The sequence below is a fragment of the Heptranchias perlo genome, unplaced genomic scaffold, assembly GCF_035084215.1.
Source record: "Heptranchias perlo isolate sHepPer1 unplaced genomic scaffold, sHepPer1.hap1 HAP1_SCAFFOLD_493, whole genome shotgun sequence".
NCBI lineage: Eukaryota > Metazoa > Chordata > Chondrichthyes > Hexanchiformes > Hexanchidae > Heptranchias > Heptranchias perlo.
This window is the reverse complement of record NW_027139509.1, coordinates 110,001-117,500: the sequence shown is the minus strand read 5'-3', so window position 1 is coordinate 117,500 and position 7,500 is coordinate 110,001.

Genomic DNA, 7,500 nt, shown 5'->3' with positions numbered 1-7,500 from the left:
AAGTCGAGTGCCGGGTCTCGAAACGGAGCCGGGTCGGCCCAATTTGAAAACGGAGAATAGAGTGCTGCCCTCTGCGGGTGAAAACCTGGAAGTACGTTGGTTAATGATTTCCAGTTCACCCCGCTTGGTCAGGCCCACTCGGAGGCGGATAACTCCGGAACGCCGAGGCCGATTCCTCCGGGTATGGCTCGTTGCGTGCGGCAGGAGGCGGCGCAGCGTACGGTACCGAGCACTCGGAGATGCGGTGCTGCCCGCCGGAGTGACAGCGAAAGGCTGCGCACCGCTTTCCGCCTGGTAACTCGGCGTCCGTGAGACCGACCGACTCCGCTTTAGCACCGGAGCTAGAGTGGGGCAAGGGGCACCGAAGGGTACCGGAACGATCACGTTCGCATACCGGGAAGTCGAGTGACGGGCCGCTGAAAGCGAGCAGGGTGCCACCGCTCGGGGCCCCGGTTTGTCCGTCCCACCCGGAGGCCCATATCTCCGAAGGCACAGGCCGATTTCCTCCGGGTATGGCTCGTTGTGTGCGGCCGGACCAGGCGCAGCGGACGGTACCGAGCACTGGGAGGTGCGATGCTGCCCGCCGGAGTGACAGCGAAAGGCTGCGCACCGCTTTCCGCCTGCTAACTCGGCGTCCGTGAGACCGACCGACTCCGCTTTACCGCCGGAGCTAGAGTGGGGCAAGGGGCACGGTTGAGTACCGGAAGGATGACGTTCGCACACCGGGAAGTCGACTAGCGGGGCCGCCGAAAGCGCGAGCTCGAGGGCCCCCGGTTTGTCCGTCCCACCCGGAGGGCCCATATCTCCGGAAGGCACAGGCCGATTTCCACCGGGTATGGCTTCGTTGTGTGCGGCCGGACCAGGCGCAGCGGACGGTACCGAGCACTCGGAGGTCGGGCGCTGCCCGCCGGAGGTACAGCGAAAGGCTGCAAACCACTATTCCGCCGCCTCCCTCCGCGGGCGTGAGACCGACGGTCGTTCGTCGGTTTAGTTCCGCGGCTAGAGCAGGACGAGGGGCAGCGAACGGTACCGGAACGAACCCGGTCGCACACCGGGAAGTCGTAGTGCCGGGTCTCGAAAACGGAGCCGGGTCGGCCCAGTTTAAAACGGAGAAAGAGAGTGCTGCCCTCTGCGGGTGAAACATGGAAGTACGTTGGTTAATGATTTCCAGTTCACCCCGCTTGGTCAGGCCCACTCGGAGGCGGATAACTCCGGAACGCCGAGGCCGATTTCCTCCGGGTATTGGCTCGTTTGCGTGCGGCAGGAGGAGGCGCAGCGTTCGGTACCGAGCACTCGGAGGTGCGGTGCTGCCCGCCGGAGTGACAGCGAAAGGCTGCGCACACCCCTTTCCGCCTGCTAACTCGGCGTCCGTGAGACCGACCGACTCCGCTTTAGCACCGGAGCTAGAGTGGGGCAAGGGGCACCGAAGGGTACCGGACGATGACGTTTCGCACACCGGGAAGTCGAGTGCCGGGCCGCCGAAAGCGAGCAGGGTGCCACCGCTCGGGGCCCCGGTTTGTCCGTCCCACCCGGAGGCCCATATCTCCGAAGGCACAGGCCGATTTCCTCCGGGTATGGCTCGTTGTGTGCGGCCGGACCAGGCGCAGCGAGACTGGTAACCGAGCACTCGGAGGTCGGGCGCTGCCCGCCGGAGGTACAGCGAAAGGCTGCAAACCACTTTCCGCCGCCTCCCTCCGCGGGCGTGAGACCGACGGTCGTCGGGTTTAGTTCCGCGGCTAGAGCAGGACGAGGGGCAGCGAACGGTACCGGAACGAACCCGGTCGCACACCGGGAAGTCGAGTGCCGGTCTCGAAACGGAGCCGGGTCGGCCCAGTTTAAAACGGAGAAGAGAGTGCTGCCCTCTGCGGTGAAAACATGGAAGTACGTTGGTTAATGATTTCCAGTTCACCCCGCTTGGTCAGGCCCACTCGGAGGCGGATAACTCCGGAACGCCGAGGCCGATTTCCTCCGGGTATGGCTCGTTGCGTGCGGCAGGAGGAGGCGCAGCGTTCGGTACCGAGCACTCGGAGGTGCGGTGCTGCCCGCCGGAGTGACAGCGAAAGGCTGCGCACCCCTTTCCGCCTGCTAACTCGGCGTCCGTGAGACCGACCGACTCCGCTTTAGCACCGGAGCTAGAGTGGGGCAAGGGGCACCGAAGGGTACCGGAACGATGACGTTCGCACACCGGGAAGTCGAGTGCCGGGCCGCCGAAAGCGAGCAGGGTGCCACCGCTCGGGGCCCCGGTTTGTCCGTCCCACCCGGAGGCCCATATCTCCGGAAGGCACAGGCCGATTTCCTCCGGGTATGGCTCGTTGCGTGCGGCCGGACCAGGCGCAGCGGACGGTACCGAGCACTCGGAGGTCGGGCGCTGCCCGCCGGAGGTACAGCGAAAGGCTGCAAACCACTTTCCGCCGCCTCCCTCCGCGGGCGTGAGACCGACGGTCGTCGGGTTTGTTTCCGCGGCTAGAGCAGGACGAGGGGCAGCGAACGGTACCGGAAGGAACCCGGTCGCACACCGGGAAGTCGACTAGCGGGCCGCCGAAAGCGAGCACGGGGCCCCGGTTTGTCCGTCCCACCCGGAGGCCCATATCTCTGGAAGGCACAGGCCGATTTCCACCGGGTATGGCTCGTTGTGTGCGGCAGGACCAGGCGCAGCGGACGGTACCGAGCACTCGGAGGTCGGGCGCTGCCCGCCGGAGGTACAGCGAAAGGCTGCAAACCACTTTCCGCCACCTCCCTCCGCGGGCGTGAGACCGACGGTCGTCGGGTTTGTCTCCGCGGCTAGAGCAGGACGAGGGGCAGCGAACGGTACCGGAACGAACCCGGTCGCACACCGGGAAGTCGACCAGCGGGCCGCCGAAAGCGTGCTCGGGTCCCCGGTTTGTCTGTCCCACCCGGAGGCTGATATCTGAGGAAGTCCGAGGCCGATTTCCTCCGGCTAACTCGGCGGGCAATGTGTCCCCCCCCCACCATCTTCGGCTGATTACCGTGGCTGGACCGGATCAAGGAGCAACGGAACCGTGCCAGAACGACGTCGGTCGGACGGCGTGAACTGATAGTGCCGAGGCCGGAAACCGAGCCGGAAATGTGCACCGATTTATTGGTCCCACTCGCAGGCCCATATCTCCGGAAGGCCGAGGCCGATTTCCTCCGGGTATGGTTCGCTGCGTGCAGCCGGAAGGGGAGCAGCGGACGGCACTGAGCAGCCGGAGGTGCGGCGCTGCCCGCCGGAGCTGCAAGCGAAAGGCTGCGCACCGCTTTCCGCTGGCTAACTCGGCGGCCGTCAGGCCGACCGACTCCGCTTCAGCACGGGAGCTGGAGTCGGGCAAGGGGCACCGAAGGGTACCGGAAGGATCACGTTCGGACACCGGGAAGTCGAGTGCCGGGCCGCCGAAAGCGAGCTCGGGGCCCCGGTTTGTCCGTCCCACCCGGAGGCCCATATCTCGAGAAGGCACAGGCCGATTTCCTCCGGGTTTGGCTCGCTGCGTGCGGCCGGACGAGGCGCAGCGAACGGTACCGAGCACTCGGAGGTGCGGCGCTGCCCGCCGGAGGTACAGCGAAAGGCTGCAAACCGCTTTCCGCCTCCTCTCCCCTCGGGCGTGAGACCGACGGTCGTCTGGTTTGCTTCCGCGGCAAGAGCAGGACGAGGGGCACCGAGCTGGTACCAGAACGAACCCGGTCGCACACCGGGATGTCGAGTGCCCGGCCCAAACCCGCTACCCCCCCCCCACCCGAAAGCGAGCCACGGTTTGTGGATTAAAAGTGAAGCGGCAAAGATTTGTAAAACAGCGTGAAATGATGAACCAGAAGCCCAAAGTAATGGTGGGAATAAAAGTTCCGAAATGTGAAATGGTGAACCAGAAGTTGTGTGAACTGTTTAACCCAAAGTGGCAAAAATGGATTAAAAGGGGTGAAATGATCGACCGCAAAGCAGGGCAAGCATTAAACAAAAGCAGCAGCATTTTTTAAAAAGGGACAAATGGTTTACCAGAATCCCAAAAGAATGCTCAGAGACTTAAGTCCCAAAGGGGAAATGGTTAACCAGTAGCTGGGTGAACTGCTTAACCCAAAGTGGGAAAAAGGATAAAAAAGGGGTGAACTGATCAACCAGAAGTCGACAACAATGTGCGGCGATTAAGTCTGAAAGAGGGAAAGGTTGACCGGAAAGCAGGGAAATGATTAAACAAAAGCAGAAAAATTCAGTAAAAAGGGGCAAGTGGTGAACCAGAAGTTGGGTGAACTGCTTAACCAAAAGTGGGAAAGAGGATTAAAAGGGGAGAAATGTTGAACCAGATGTCGAAAACAATGCGCGGCGATGAAGTCTGAAAGAGGAAAAGGTTGACCGCAAAGCAGGGAAAGGATTAAACAGAAGCAGCAATATCTTTTAAAAAGGGACAAATGGTGAACCAGAATCCCAAAAGAATGCTCAGAGACTTAAGTCCCAAAGGGGCAAATGGTTAACCAGAAGCTGGGTGAACTGTTTAACCAAAAGTGGGAAAAAGGATTAAAATGTTGTGAAATGATTAACCAGAAGGCGAAAGCAAAGTGCGGCGGCGAAGTCCTAAAGGGGAAAAGGTTGACCATAAAGCAGGGAAATGATTAAACAAAAGCGGAAAAATTCAGTAAGAAGGGGCAAATGGTTAACCAGAAGTTGGGTGAACTGCTTAACCAAAAGTGGGAAAAAGGATTAAAAGGGGAGAAATGTTTAACCAGATGTCGAAAACAATGCGCGGCGATGAAGTCTGAAAGAGGAATAGGTCGACCGCAAAGCAGGGAAATGATTAAACAAAAGCAGAAAAATTCAGTAAAAAGGGGCAAATGGTGAACCAGAAGCTGGGTGAACTGCTTAACCAAAAGTGGGAAAAAGGATTAAAAGGGGAGAAATGTTGAACCAGATGTCGAAAACAAGGTGCGGCGATGAAGTCTGAAAGAGGAATAGGTCGACCGCAAAGCAGGGAAAGGTTTAATCAAAAGCAGCAATATCTTTTAAAAAGGGACAAATGGTGAACCAGAATCACAAAAGAATGCTCAGAGACTTAAGTCCCAAAGGGGAAATGGTTAACCAGTAGCTGGGTGAACTGTCCAACCCAAAGTGGGAAAAAGGATTAAAAGGGGTGAAATGATTAACCAGGAGGCTAAAGCAATGTGCCGCGGTGAAGTCCTAAAGGGGAAAAGGTTGACCAGAAAGCAGGGAAAGCATTAAACAAAAGCGGCAACATTTTTTAAAAAGTGGCAAATGGTTAACCAGAATCCCAAAAGAATGCTCAGAGACTTAAGTCCCAAAGGGGAAATGGTGAACCAGAAGCTGGGTGAACTGGTGAACCAAAAGTGGGAAAAAGGATTAAAAGGGGAGAAATGATTAACCAGGAGGCTGAAGCAATGTGCCGCGGTGAAGTCCTAAAGGGTAAAAGGTTGACAAGAAAGCAGGGAAATGATTAAACCAAAGCGGAAAAATTCAGTATAATGGGGCAAATGGTTAACCAGAAGCTGGGTGAAATGGTTAACCAAAAGTGGCAAAAAAAGATTTAAAGGGGAAAAATGATTAACCAGAAGTCGACAACAATGCTCGGCGATGAAGTCTGAAAGGGGAAAAGGTTGACCAGAAAGCAGGGAAACGATTAAACAAAAGCGGCAACATTTTTTAAAAAGTGGCAAATGGTTAACCAGAATCCCAAAAGAATGCTCAGAGACTAAGTCCCAAAGGGGAAATGGTTAACCAGAAGCTGGGGGAAATGGTTAACCAAAAGTTGCAAAAATGATTAAAAGGGGTGAAATGATTAACCAGGAGGCTGAAGCAATGTGCCGCGGTGAAGTCCTAAAGGGGAAAAGGTTGACCACAAAGCAGGGAAAGCATTAAACAAAAGCGGCAACATTTTTTAAAAATTGGCAAATGATTAACCAGAATCCCAAAAGAATGCTCAGAGACTAAGTCCCAAAGGGGAAATGGTTAACCAGAAGCAGGGGGAAATGGTTAACCAAAAGTTGCAAAAATGATTAAAAGGGGTGAAATGATTAACCAGGAGGCTGAAGCAATGTGCCGCGGTGAAGTCCTAAAGGGGAAAAGGTTGACCACAAAGCAGGGAAAGCATTAAACAAAAGCGGCAACATTTTTAAAAAAGTGGCAAATGATTAACCAGAATCCCAAAAGAATGCTCAGAGACTAAGTCCCAAAGGGGAAATGGTTAACCAGAAGCTGGGGGAAATGGTTAACCAAAAGTTGCAAAAATGATTAAAAGGGGTGAAATGATTAACCAGGAGGCTAAAGCAATGTGCCGCGGTGAAGTCTGAAAGAGGGAAAGGTTGACCAGAAAGCATTAAACAAAAGTGGCAACATTTTAAAATAATTGGCAAATGGTTAACCAGAATCCCAAAAGAATGCTCAGAGACTAAGTCCCAAAGGGGAAATGGTTAACCAGAAGCTGGGGGAAATGGTTAACCAAAAGTTGCAAAAATGATTAAAAGGGGTGAAATGATTAACCAGGAGGCTAAAGCAATGTGCCGCGGTGAAGTCCTAAAGGGGAAAAGGTTGACCAGAAAGCAGGGAAAGCATTAAACAAAAGCGGCAACATTTTTTAAAAAGTGGCAAATGGTTAACCAGAATCCCAAAAGAATGCTCAGAGACCAAGTCCCAAAGGGGAAATGGTTAACCAGAAGCTGGGGGAAATGGTTAACCAAAAGTTGCAAAAATGATTAAAAGGGGTGAAATGATTAACCAGGAGGCTGAAGCAATGTGCCGCGGTGAAGTCTGAAAGAGGGAAAGGTTGACCAGAAAGCATTAAACAAAAGTGGCAACATTTTTTAAAAATTGGCAAATGGTTAACCAGAATCCCAAAAGAATGCTCACAGACTAAGTCCCAAAGGGGAAATGGTTAACCAGAAGCTGGGTGAAATGGTTAACCAAAAGTTACAAAAATGATTAAAAGGGGTGAAATGATCAACCAGAAGTCGAAAACAATGTGCGGCGATGAAGTCCTAAGGTGGAAAAGTTACCCAGAAGGCAGGGAAATGATCAAACGAAAGCAGCCAAAAAATTATTAAAAGAGGGGAACTGATGAACCAAAAGATGAGAAACGGCCCGCAGAGACTAAGTCCAAAACGGGAACTGGTGAACCGGAAATGATTAACCAAAAACTAAGTCCGAAGAGGGAACTGGTAAACCAGAACTGAGTAACCCGATTTTTAAAATTAATTATAAATGGGGAAACGATTGAGCAAAAGGCGGAAATTAAGTCACAGGGACCAGGTCCGAAAGGGCAAGAGGTTACCCCGTAGGGGGCATTCGTCAACTCAATCTGAAAATTTTGGAGGCAAATCTGACCAAAATGCGGAAATCGGACCACACCGCGAGGGGCGCCATTCGACGGGGCAGGGGTAGACGCGTCGAACGGTGCCTGAAGGTCCCGGCTGCGACACGTGAGTCCGGAGATATGGCCAGTCAAAGTCTGATGGGAGGTACCGAAGCCGAAAAATCGAAACGCGTTTGCGGCGATTCGGTGTCAG